The sequence below is a fragment of the Alligator sinensis genome, unplaced genomic scaffold (genome assembly GCF_000455745.1).
Source record: "Alligator sinensis unplaced genomic scaffold, ASM45574v1 scaffold322_1, whole genome shotgun sequence".
In the NCBI taxonomy this organism is placed as follows: domain Eukaryota; kingdom Metazoa; phylum Chordata; order Crocodylia; family Alligatoridae; genus Alligator; species Alligator sinensis.
Window position 1 is genome coordinate 1,912,516 of NW_005842154.1, and position 13,501 is coordinate 1,926,016.

A 13,501-nucleotide genomic window follows, 5' to 3' on the forward strand; every position below is an offset into this window, starting at 1 on the left:
ATGATCCCAGGAAGGTAAGCGTCAGATGGTTTTTTGAAGATTTCGAGTAGGTGCTTGTACCACCTCTAAGGGAAGTCTGTTCCAGACCCTGGACACTCAGACCATAAAGAAATTTTTCCTTATGTCCAATCTAAAGGGATCCTTTAGCAATTTGTGACCGTTATTCCTTGTCTTCCCTTGGGGTGCCTTGGTGAAAAAGTTGCTCCCCCAGGCCCTGATGTGCACCCCTTATGTACTTATAGGCTGCCACCAAGTACCTTCTATGTCTTCTCTTCTCCAGGCTGAACAGTCCCATGTCTCTCAACTTCTCCACATATGGCCTGCTCTCCAGACCTCTAATTATATGCGTAGCCCTCCTTTGGACTCTCAAGCTTCTCCACATCCTTCCTGAAGTGCGGCGCCCAGAACTAGATGCAGTACTCTAGCTGCGGCCTTACCAAAGCTGAGTAGAGTAGGAGTATCCTTAGTCCTGCTTGAGATGCATTGATAGATACATGCCAGTGTCTTATTTGCTTTGCTGGCTATGACATCGCATTGGTGGCTTATGTTCAATCTATGGGGTATCACGACCCCCAGGTCTCTTTTGGTTATGGTGCTAGCAAGTGTAGCACCGCCACGCCTGTAAATGTGTTGCGGATTATTTCTTCCCAGGTGGAGCACTTCATATTTCTCGGGGTTAAACGTCTTCAGATTAAGTGAGATTTTAAAATGCATGAGATCATCCAGAATTGTAGAAAAATCTCTTTCCAGAACTGAATCAGCAAGGCTGTGCAGGCATATCTTGTATGGGCAGGCTATCCCATAACTGTTAACTAGGGGTGGCTTTACCTTCCTCCGAAGCAGCTGATGCAGGCCTCTCTCTCCAAGCCAAGACACTGTAGGGGGCAGAGGCTTGTGGAATGATTCAGTCTGGCTTTTCCTGTATTCCGATGTGTAACAGGAAGCCAGAAGGCTCCTGTTAGTTTAAAATGAAGGAGTACCAGGTTGAGCTGAATCAGGGAGGACTAGCAGCTAGGAAACAAGATAGCTGCTAATGAAATGGCTGCCAGCAGACAGACCAGGGTGCAAGGCACAGGGAGAGGCTAACTAGGGGAAGGTAATTCACCCAGGGGAGGGAGGCAGAGCAGTAGAATGCAGCAAGGACAGTCAGGGAGTCAGCCCAGAAACAAGGGGCTGCAAACAGATGACCTCAGTTCTAGCAGGGAGAGCAGGCATGTCATCAGACACAGAGGTCATCACATGACAAGATGGGGTAAGGCTTAGTACCCTCTTAGTTTAGGGACAGACATTACACGTAAATCGGTTTAAGTGATCAGAAACTGGTTATGTGCACTGAATATTCAGTGCACATAAACCTGTTTGAAAATGGCTGAAACTAGTTTGAGATAAACTAGGTTCAATGTAGTATCAGACTTAACTGATTTGGGTCAAACTGGTTTATGCAATGTCTGTCCTCTGTCCCAGGCCCTTTGCTGGTTTAAGCTAAATCAGACACCTCCAGCATCCCGGCATGCTCTCTGGGCGGGGCTCTGCTCCACAGCAGAGTTGGCCCCTTCCCTCTGCTCCCTGGCTGGAGCTCCGGCAGAGTCTTGCAGGCACAGCAGGGTCTGCTGGCTTTCCTGTGCCCCTGTCCCTCCCCTCTCACCAGTCACTGCTTAAGCAAAGATCCCTTCCTCCTCTCTCCCACAGCATGGACTGCAGCCAGCAAGTGGTATGCTAGCTTATGCTTTGTAAGGCAGATAGGACAGTGACTGCTTAGGGCTTTTTGGAGGTAATCAACAGCTCAGATGATAATGTCCCTGCATTCCTTCCTTTGGAAAAGGCAGACAAGGGTCTTTGGGTAAATCTGATATCTTTTATTAGACCAACTAGATAGGTGGAAAAAAAAATTTAGTCAGCTTTTGGGTTTAAAAGCCCTTTATCAGGCTGAGGAAGCATATGCAGTTGGTGTGTGCTCTTCCTGGATGGAATGAATAGTAAAGAAGCCAGAGGCTGGTATGCATTTTCCTTTGGAAAAAGCTTGTAGTGAGTGAGGCTGTGTTTTCTTATAGGGTGTTAAATGCTAGCCATTTGGCATGGTGCCACCTAGTCCACCAAGGCATGCGCCACTTTGAGGCCCAATGACTTGATACTGAGGCAAAATGGTGACAATGGAGGAAGGAGAAAGAGACCAACCCGAAGCTGTGAATCCCACTCCCCCACGCAACAACATGCCCCCACTGCCAAAGAAAGCGTGCATCCAGAATTGGGCTTTTCAGTCACTTGAGGACCCATCAAGTCTGATGGACGTCATCCTTGAATTTGAGGGGCCGCCACTGCTGATGAAATGTTGATAATTGCTCTGTTATCAAGGAGGGCGGGCCCTCCTGAGGTACATTGTCCTGCCAGGGCCTGGCCATGCCCCCCTCAGCTCAGCACTAGGTAAGGGAGGGCTGCTGTAGCGCCTCCTGGCTTCTAGCCTGAGCCACTGCAGGCATGTGCCTGCATTTCTAGGCTGTTTGTGTGGTTACAAAGCTGATTTAGCCTAGCCAGGTTAGACTAACCTGCAAAGATTGAATCAATTCAGGCTCAGGTTTCTTGAATGTCTGTCCCTAGCTTTAAAGCCTGTGCCTTGGAGCATGTGGCCAGTTTGATCCTGCTAGCCACTGAGTGAAGAGTTCCTGCCCTGGAAAGCTGCAGTGGGAGGCTCTGCTGACTCCTGAAAAGCCTGGCAGTGCTAGTAAGACACTGAATGCTTACTGCAATGGACAGCCCAAGGTAGGGGGAAGCTTGGAAGACAGTCAGTTGGCTTGAAGTTTCTTTTGGGTCTGAGTGCTTATACCTTTTGTTTGAATTGGACAGGTGGCTTGGGTTTGGAACTAGTATGGGCAAGAGGAGTGCAAAGAAGCATGGAATTAGAGCTGGAGTGAGCCCAGAGAGGGGCAGGTGCATGGCTAGGGAGCCCAGAGAGGGCAAGATGGAGCTTGTGCCCAAGAAGCCAGGCCTGGTGTAGTGGGTCTAAGCTAAAGGGACTAGCCAGAGCAGGGGGATGGAGGCCAGGAAGGCCAAGGCCCCAACAAGGGAGTGCAGGCTGGGGTGACCTGGAGGTTTTGCCCACTTAAGTGATGGGTGGTAACATTTGTGAGGCATAGGCATGGCTGTAGGGGAGATTTGGAGGCTATGATTAGCCCTTAAGGTGATGAACAGTGGCATTGGCGCTCATGACCTTGCTTTGTCTTGCTTGGGGAGCCTGGGGCAGCCTCCTTTTCTGAAGTCATAATAACATCAAGGTGTGGCAGGCGAGCTGAAGGGGCAATTACCCTAAGGAACCAGAGAGGACAAGGGTACTCTAGGGGCATTACAGCCACCCCAGGGGAAGGACCCTGTTACACCGTGGATAATCAGGAAAGGTATGCATGTGTGTGAAGATGCCAGCTGAAGGTGGGGAGGCATCTTGGCACAGTGCTATATGGACCTACTCCAGGGTGTCTCTACTGTCTGCTCCCCATGGATTGCACAAGTGTCTTGTGTTGTGCCCAGGGTTGTGAGGGTTCTAACTGAAGACAGTTCCACATGTTCTATTCAATCATGTTTTTTTTTTCCAGGCTAAAGGAAATTGATTTAGTATTTGGCAGTGATGCCAAGTTCATGAAACCCATCTACCAATACCATCTTAATTTAACTTACAAACTCTCTCTACTGATTTTCCTGTGAGCAAATCACTTCTGATCTGGAAGTAATGGGCCATATCATGCCTGCAAGCAGGAGCGATGACTTATATTGATGTCACCCACTGGCTTTTTATAGAAATTATTAATAAATCAGTAATTCTATCTGCAGTGATGTTGTTGTGTTTATAAATATTTAATTCACCTTCAGGTGCCTGCACCTCCTCTACCAGCTTCCTCTTAGATCGCTGACGTAGCACTGAGCTCTCAGATGCTGCTCTGGAGATGAAGTTGTCAGAGTAGCTTCTAGGGTAGTAGAAAAGGTTAATAACAATGCTGGTGCTTTTTCCTTTTAAGCTTTATATAATTTGGCTTTGGGGCTTGGAAGTTCAACCTGGCAAAGTATAGTTTCTTCTGCCTGGATTAAAGACCTGAGAGATGGGTCTAACTCTGGAGAGACCCCCCCAGTGTTGACTTTTAAAATTGATGTACTATCAAATGGAGCAGGTGAGGCAGGAGAGAGAGACCTCTGCTGGGCAGTCCCTTTATTGAGAGTAGACTGGGTGTAGAGGAGCTTGGCTCTATAAAACTTCTGAGTTTCTAAAAGTTCCATGCCAATTAATTCTTTCTTCTATGTTTTATTTTTCAGGAAATTGCAGCTTATTTAATAACTTTTGAAAAGCATGAGGAATGGCTAACGACTTCCCCTAAAACAAGGTAACATTGCTAGTATTGCAGCTTGTGAAAATGTACATTGATTTATTTTCACTGATTACTTGACTTGCTAATCAATTCATTGACCACAAAGTGAAAACTTCAAGTCTTGCTTGATCACTTGTGACACCAAAGTCTTATTAATTGACTTAATGAGCATTTTATTGAAAGAAATCAGATTGATTAAAAATAGAACACCTGCAATCTTGACAGGTAAAACTTTTAACCTGATAGTTTAACATTTAATTGTATGCTTTCAGATGAATGGATTTAAAAGACTTGGTTGAATGAAGGCTATTTATCTTGACAATGCTCCCTACTGTCACTAACCTGCTAGCCAGAAATGAAAAAATCCCTTGTGTTTTGCCTATTTAAAATGCAGTTTTTGCAATTGTTTGTGTTTTGGCATTTCTTGTTGGGGTTAAGTGTCTGGCAGTGAGGTGGTCCCAAAAAGCCAAATTAGTAGTCATGTTTGCTGTTTATTATGCAGTAAATGTCATGTATTCTTTTAACTGTCATGAATGTTTAACTTCTTTAGCCCCATGGGAGCCAGTATGTTGAGGCCGCAGATGTTTTCCTGTTGTGGAATTCTGACATTTTTCTTATGTTAAGAGGCATGAAGTTGTGCTACTGGCCACTGAAAACTGAACTTTTTTGTGGTGAGGGTGTACATTTCTGAAGTGTTTCCCGATGCACATTTTTCCATTTGTTTACGTGACAACCTCTTTCCCAGTGATGGTGGCCAGAGTTTCTTGTAGCCAGTGGAGGGTTAGCTCAGCAGCAGGGCCTGCATGTGTGCTTAAGTTCTGTGCTTTCCTCACAGTGCAGCAGATGAAAAACCTAGTTCATTTTCATACTTGGATCACAAATAGGAGGCCAGGGAAAAATTGATTAGTTCATGTTGCAGTTCAGCCATGACTTGATCCTCGGTAATTCAAAGAAGACTTCTTGTGGCTTTTGTGAGGTGAGGTCAGATTAGCTGGAAGTGGGGCCCTCCTACTTCCAGGATTCCTGTGTGCTGGCTGCTGTGTAGTGAAAAAGTCAATGTGTAGGATATTCAAGATGGCATTTTGAAGGCAGAGAGTTTCCCTTATGTTTCCCATTGGGGATGTCCCCAGGAAACACACAATGGGGCCCTGAAGAACCAATGCAAGAAGAGCCTGGAGTAGTTTGTTGCTGGGTTTGCCATTGCATTCCTTTGTAATTAGCACAGGCAGAAGTTATAGTAAGACATGAGAACTGTTATTGACCATAACAAATAGTACATATTAATTTGCTGAATGTTTAATAGGTCATCCCTGAAGGGAAGATTTAGGTAAAGAAGGAGGGTCCAACAGCAGTTGGATGGCTTTCTTTGGAAAATTAGAAAACAGCTTGTGTTAACTTTTAAGATGTTCGTCCTCATCTTCTGGAGAACAAGAGGAGCCTCAAGATTCTCGTGAATTATATTATTAAACAGGCTCTTTGTAAATCAAAATGTAGTATGTGTTAGGGCTGAGAAGTAACTGAGAGGTGAGAGGATTTTATATGTTGTTATTATCCTGAACAGTGCTGGAAGTTCAACCAGACTCAAGTATATATGGTCTGCCTCTCATTGTTGGTACAGGGATTTGGATCTACAGTGTACAGGGCCTGCTGTTTTATGTTGGAGACTGTGTAAATTATTTGTCTTTTGTGACCCACTGAAGGCCACTAGGCAATGTGATGCAGTTGGAGAACATTATTTTCTGACCTGGGAGCCTGAGTTATAGAACTAATATATAAGAACTTCTCATTGAACCTTTGCCAACTCAAACTATTGAGTGATCAGAAGGCATATTAAGCAGAGTCAGGGGATATATGCAGTACTATTAAAGGCATCAGATTATAAATACATTTTGTAGAAGTGTTTTAAGACTTTATGGGTTTGTTTAGTTTGCTAAAGGCAATGCATGAAAACAGCAATTTTCCTATTAATATTACAATATCCTGCTCCTGTGTGTTTACACTTGAAAGCATAATGTCCCATGAGAAGGAAAGCTGTGATGGCTGTTCAAGGACCTTCTTAAATTAGTTGTTGAGTTCATTTTGAATTTTTTTTTTTAATATTGAAATTAATTGGTGCAGTTAAATGCTGAGTTCATATAAACAGGCCTTTTGGTATTAAAGAATTAATGATATTGATCCAGCACTGAACTGGAACATTCCCCATTCTTCGTTTGCTGCTGCGGGTGCTGCTAATTTCATTTTAGAAAATTAATAAAAATGAATTGCACTGCTGACATTTATAGAGTTTCTTAATAAAATGATACATAGTGTGAGTTGAGGGATCACTATGAAATGAATTTTTATAGTTAGCTCTCATAGAGATGTTGGTATGTGAGCTTCATGAAGAGGTTGACACTTGTCTGTGATGCTCTCTGATGGAAGATGAATATGTACAAATAGATTTTCCTCCATCCTAATTATAAGGATGTTGGGAGCAAAATATTTGTGGTTCATTAATGGGTTGTGCTGTAAGAGTTTCTTTAGCTGGAGGAAACAAAGTGAGTAGTAATAAATCTGTAGGGGAAAAAAGGATGAAATGGCTATTTTGCAGTAGTATTTCTCTTTGCACTAAATGTCAAGTGTCTCTGCCCTATGATGACCGTGGGGTGGAGGTACTGGAATACTGATCAGGCACATGTGCTTTGAGAAGACTCAGAAGATCTCTAGTAGGCAGTAGCTATCTGTGTGCGCCCCCAGAGCCAGATGTTAGATAGCTGTTACAATACGGTAATCCATAATACGGTTGGAATCCATAATAAAAGGTCAGCAATGTGATATTGTGAATCCTTTGTAAAGCTGGCTCCAAAGTTTTGTGTTTACACGGAAACATTCAGAAGTGATGTGAATGATTTACGAAGGTGCAGTGCTATTCAGTCTCCATCCCCCATTTGCCACTGGTTAGCTCCACCATGTTGTCCATGATACTAGAATAAAGGATGTTTATCATGGAAACCTGAAACCTTGCTCCAGGGCTTGGGTTTGCTCTAACTGAACTGGGTTGAATGAGACTTGATTTGGGAGACAATTGGGTCTTAGAAATGTATGCATTAACATACAGGAGGCAAAAAATAGAGAGGCTTTGCATTTCAGGCAGTAGCTCTATGTTGGCAGCGTAAGAAGTGCTTTAAAATTTTACCTTAAAATAATCACTTCATTTGTCTTAAAAACAGGTATTAAGAAAAAATTTAAAGAACGGATTTCCAGTGTTTCCATAGAAAAATGGTTCCACTTGGATCTCCTATTATTTCTGTATTTTGAAAACAAGCAGTATATTATGCCAGTCTGTTAACACCATCATAACAACTTTGAAGAAATGCTAAGCAGATGTCCAAAGGGTTCTTAAAGACAGACTAAAATGCCAATGGTTTTCCCAGTCACTCCACCAAGATTTTTGTGGAAGTCCACAAAAGGACAGTGGTGTAGTTTGGTTTGGTTTGAGACATTTTTACTCTTGCAAAACATGCTAATAAAGATACTGGACGATTATAACTAATTCATTAAAACTAGACAATGTATCCACATAAATTAACAAGTGCATTTTGTGATGCAGTAACCTTGATGTTTTCTTGTAATTGTTTTGTTTGCTTACTCATTAATTTGCCAGCTAATACACAATAGGTCTTCTAGTCATTAATGTGAATTATTGAAGTCCTACTGTAATACAGCACTAATAAAATCTTTGATACTTCCAGATTTTAAATGCAAATCATGGAAAATTACTTGTCCTTCTCATAGGAAGTGCAACATAATTATTATTTTCATTGGGTTTTCAATGGCACAATGGATTTTCCTGACCCAAACAATCTTGCCGGATAAAGACATCTATTCTAATAATCGTCTTTCCCAACACGGTTTCTGTAAATGCTAATTTTCCAGTGCTTTTAATTTTCAAGAGTCTTAAAAAATATTAATTCTCATCACATCCAGTGAGATGGTATGTAACACTTTCCAAGTTTCAAGCATAAGAAAACTTGGACACTGGGTTAAGGGATTTGCCAAAGGCTAAAATGAGGATCAGCAGTAAAGTTTGGATTAATATTCTGGAGTTTCAGTTCCATCCTGAATTGTCTTTCTAGTCCACTAGATCACACTGTTTAGCTATTATGTTTGAAATTCAGTTGTTGATTGAGCATGAAGACATGTCTCTTCTTATAACTGATGGATTTTATCCCCTGTACTTTGATGCAGAGTTATTTACCTCTTTCATGTTGCATTGCATTTTGTTGACCATATTTTCTTGGATGACAATGGCATTACTTACTATATTTTACCTTCCTTTTATAATACAAAAATTGATTAAAAAATTATTAAACAGAAAAGGGGAAGTTTACTCTATGTAAAACAAAGGGCTCTTCAGACTATAAATATTTTAGTTTGTCCTTTACTCAGAGCTGGGTAGTGTCAGGATTTGAAAGTTGTGCATGAGCTTCTTGGCACAACAGTATAGCTGCAGACAGCTCAGGAAACCTTAACTCAGTGTCTCCTGCTTCATCTGGATTCCAGTCAGGCAGTGAACAGTGATACCGTGACTGCATTGGACTGAACCACGGTGGCATAAATTAGGAAAATCAGGCCCTTACAAACTAGAACTGCCTATCAGGTGAGGATGGTAGGGAGGATGATTTCAGATGGATATGTTTTAACTGCCAGTAAAATATGCATTTCCATTGCTTTACTGCTGTCAGAATCAGCAGTGTTGTACTGGATAATAGGTGCTGAAATCCACTGCACTTAATTTGTTCAACAAAATATAACAGTTTCTGTGTTGTTCTGCATGTTTAGATAGTCTGTCAGGCATCTCCACAACTCTGCTTGGACCACTGCCATATAAAACCCCTGGTATTTCTGCAAGCTCAGGCCTAGGGTTTACAACAGGCCACAGAAACAAGATAACAAATAAAAGCATGGCAGTTATAATGCCAGCCTATACTGGGATCCTGCACTGAGTTTCTAGTAGTTTTTAAATAAGAATGTACAGTTGGGGGGGGGATGGGACTGCAAATGAACTTACACTAGTGGGAGTGAGCTGCAGGATAATTGTAGCAGTGCCTTGCGACCACAAAGCCTGTTTGGTAGGTAAGTGTGAGCTTTCTGCTGGGCTCAACTAGAAAGATGCTCTGCAACAACACTCCCCATTAACAAAATGTGGTAGAACTGAACTTGGTAGTGCAGTTTCCAAATGCTTGTTATGACATAACCTACAATCACTGGCAAACTCTCAAACCTGCCTGAATGGCTCCACTTTCCAATTTCAATTGATTGCTTTGGCAGTCTGAGAACATGCTGTTATAGCAAAGGCCCCAAATTGATTTCAGTGCCAGTTTAAAAGATCTGGCAAACTTTGCTTCTCAGTTACACAAAATAGTTGGCCTTTTAACTTCCTCAAGAGCTGGTTTTCCAGCAGCCCCTAGAGCCTGTGAGGAAGAGTAGTGTGATCTATATAAGTCAGCTGCAGAAACTCCAAGTAACACTTTCATATTTAGGCACCTGAGCCTGAGCTTGGGCATGGCACTGTTCATTCAATAGCTCTAAGTTACATTTTACCCCTTGCCAACAGGCCCAGTGTGAACAGTGTCTTTTGCAAACCTATAGGCCATGCCATGGCTTTCCTTAGTAGCCAGGGTAAACTGCAGCCTTTTCTATAATTTGGGCAATACATATTACTCAGAATTATTTTATATAAGTTTGTACTGGTTGGGGTTCAGGTCTTGCTGACTAAATACTATTATTTGGTCAAAGACGGTCAGGTCATGCTTGAGAGACTGCTTTATTTACATGCCTGAACAAAGTGAAGCAATTATGATCAGAGAGAGAGAGGAAAGCAATACTAAGTAAACAGCTTTCCTGTTCCTCACATAGTCCTTTTGGGGGAACATGGTGAGATACTGGATAGTTTTCATTCCAATAGGGTTTCCCCCCTCCCCACCTCCACAGTTTTGTGCTGGGAAGTATTACCCTAGGATGTTATGCTAGGCACTAACTTAATCGTATATTTGGGAGGTTCTCCTTTTCTTATTTAGCCTGCTGTATTCCACTTGTTTTAGTGTTACTACTTTTTGTGGGTTATTTCAACTCCTGCCTTTAGGTTATTAACATATTAATTTGGTTACTATAACAATACTGGTCATCTTTCCTCTAGACCAGTATTTGTACATATTTCCTAAAAAATACTCCTGCCCAGCCGGCATTCCCCTCTGCAGTTATTAGTTCAGCTGTTCAGTTTCTATAAAAAAACAATTATGACCAAGGTTCACGATCTTGCCATTAGGCTAAATATAAGTGAGTCTGAGGCCTACTTTTATGCATGGATTACAGAGGGTCCTTGGGCCTTCGTCCTTGGCATTACTGCCTTCTAGTCTTAGGGGATGTCTGTACACACGTGTGGAGGCTGCTCTCACCTGCTGGCTGGAGTGTGCTAATAAGTGTGCTCCAGTCAGCCTCTGTATCTTGTGTATCAGTGTCCCCCCGCTTCAAAATGGTGGTGGGGGCACTTTAAAGAAAGTTCGTTCAATGGGATTTAGTTAAAGCACACTTGCCATCATTTTGAAGTGCAGGGGCACTGATGCATGAGATGCCGTGGGCACTTTAATTAGAGTGGCTCTTGAAGCCACTCTGTTTGAAGCGCCCTCACTCCCCACGCTGGCTAGGGGCAGACAGTCAAAAAGCCTGAGCCTGAATTGATTCAATCTTTGTAGGTTAGTTTAACCTGGCTAGGCTGAACCGGCGGTGTAGAGGACTCCTCCCCCATGGCTGCATGCATTCCCTCCATGGCTGTAGCCTTGAGCACAGAGCTCAGCTGGGCAGGGTGGAGGAGGGGGGGTCTAGGGGATCCCCCATTGCTGTAGCCCCCGCTGCCTGGCAGCAGCAGCAGACGGAGAGGTCAAGGCACTCGTGCCCAGCGCAGGCATGGCTGCAGCCAGCGCTGTGTTGGGGGAGAGAGCGGATCCTGCCTTATCTCCCACCCGGGCTCTGAGCCTGAGCTTGCAGCTCCAGTGCTGGAGCCAGGTGCTTACCCCACTCCTTGCTATGCAGTCCCACACTCACACTCTGCTGGGACTGGAGGGAGTCCCACCCGTTTCCCTGCAGAGTCCAGCGTGGGGCTTCTCCATCAGAGAGCGAGCTGCGGGCACAGCGTGGAGCTGTGGGGATAGAAGTGGCTGGGCAGGATGCAGGGGGTTGTACTTCTTGCCCCCAGCGCAGTGCTGGCTGCCTCTATCCTTAGGGCTCTGCACCACACCTTCAGTTCTTCACTAGGGATAGAGGCTCCTCCAGGGATACAGGCAACCAGCGCTGCGCTGGGTGTGAGGAGTGCAGCCCCACACAGCCTGCCCGGTTGCTTCTATCCCTGAAGCTCACTCTCTGATGGAGAAGCCCCATGCTGGACTCTGCAGGGAAGCAGGGGTGAGACTCCCTACAGTCCCAGCAGAGTGTGAGTGCAAGATTGCACAGCAAGGAGTGGAGAAAGCACCTGGCTCCAGCGCTGGAGCTGCAAGCTCAGTCTCAGAGCCCTGGTGGGGGATAAGGCAGGCTCCCCTCTTTCCCCTAGCCCAGCGCTGGCTGGACCTAGCACAGCGCTGGCTGGAGCCACACCTGCACTGGGCCCAAGTGCCCTGACCTCCCCACTTGCTGCTGCTGCTGCCAGGCAGGGGAGCTGCAGCCATGGGGGAGTGTTTGCAGCCATGGGGGCCCCCCTCCTCCATCCTGCCCAGCTGAGCTCCATGCTCAAGGCTGCAGCCATGGAGGGAGTGTGTGCAGTCATGGAGGGAGTCCTCTACACCCCCCACGTCCACCCTGTTCAACTGAACTCCACACTTGGGGCTGCCAGTCTTGGGGGAGGAGGAGGAGGGGGAAGAGTTTCCCCCAGCATGGAACAGAGCCTCCCCCTGCCCTGCCCTGTCCCCCCAGGGCTGGGCAGCATCACATGGAGCCCCCTCCTCCCAGCCCCGTGGTGGCAGGGGGAGGGGAGGAGGAGGAAGAGTCCCTATCCAGCACCTCACGGAGTCCCCCTCCCCACCCTGGGAGGAGGAGGAGGGGGAAGAGTCCCCCCCCAGCATGGAACAGAACCCCCTCCCAACCCTGCAAGACAGTCTACCCAGCATAGCCCTGTTAAGGTGAAGGGGATAGGGATAAGGATTAATTCTTCCCTCCTCCCTTCCCTGGAGCCAGGGTCTGCCAACTTCAGGGGCCACAACTGCAGCTCCCTCTGCTCTGCTTCTGGGCAGACAGGCTGATCCTGGCTACAGTGGGGGAAGAGGGAAAGGAGGGAAGAATTAACCCCCTTCCTGTTCACTTTGCCTTAATGGAGCCGTGCCACCTAGTGTCTCTGATAAGGCCAGTCCCTGCTCCAGCTAGAGAGCAGAGAGCCCCACCCAGCCCAGATTGCATGCTGGGATGCTGGGGATCTCTGGTTTATCTTAAATCAGGAAGGGGTGTGGGACAGGCATTGCATAAACTGGTTTGAGCCAAATCAGTTAAGTCTGATATTGCATACAACCAGGTTTATCTCAAACCACTTTCAGCCATTTTGAAACTGGTTTATGTGCACTGAACATATGTTCTGTTACAGGTTTAAACCAGTTTCTGATCACTTAAACTGGTTTGTATGTAATGTCTGTCCCTAGCCACAGACATCCCCTCTGGACTGAAGAAATGCAGGCACATGCCTGCAGTGGCTCAGGCTAGAAGCCGTGAGGCACTAAAGCAGCCCTCCCTTCCTTTTGAAAGTGCTGAGCTGGGGTGTGGCCAGACCCCAGCAGGATGCTGTGATTAGGGAGGGGTTCCCCCTCCCTCCCTCTCCTTGCTGCTGCTAGCCAGGGATTTACACAGCATTTAGTTACCAGCAGGTAGTTACACAGCATTTATCACCCCATCAGGAAAACACAAGCCTCTCTCATTAGTTCAAGCTCTTCTTCAACAACTTTTTCCAAGGAAGGAAGGGAGGGACATTAGCAGCTGAGCTGTTGATTAGCTCCAAAAAGCCCTAAGCGGACATTGTCCTGTTTGTCTTTGTCCTGTCTGCCTTATAGGGATACCTCTCAGCGTTAGTTAGCATACCACATGCTGGCTTTAGTTTGTGCTGTGGGAGAGAGGAGGGAGGGATCCCTGTTTGAGCA

At 45.3% G+C, this 13,501-nt stretch overlaps 1 long non-coding RNA gene across 1 annotated transcript in view; it reads left to right on the plus strand.

The window, feature by feature from the left end:
- Positions 1-13,501, plus strand: part of LOC102372818 — a 237,494-nt gene that overhangs the window by 46,953 nt on the left and 177,040 nt on the right. The window contains exon 2 of the long non-coding RNA XR_324079.2: positions 4,297-4,364. This is a non-coding gene — a long non-coding RNA (uncharacterized LOC102372818). The remainder of the gene's footprint in view (positions 1-4,296; positions 4,365-13,501) is intronic.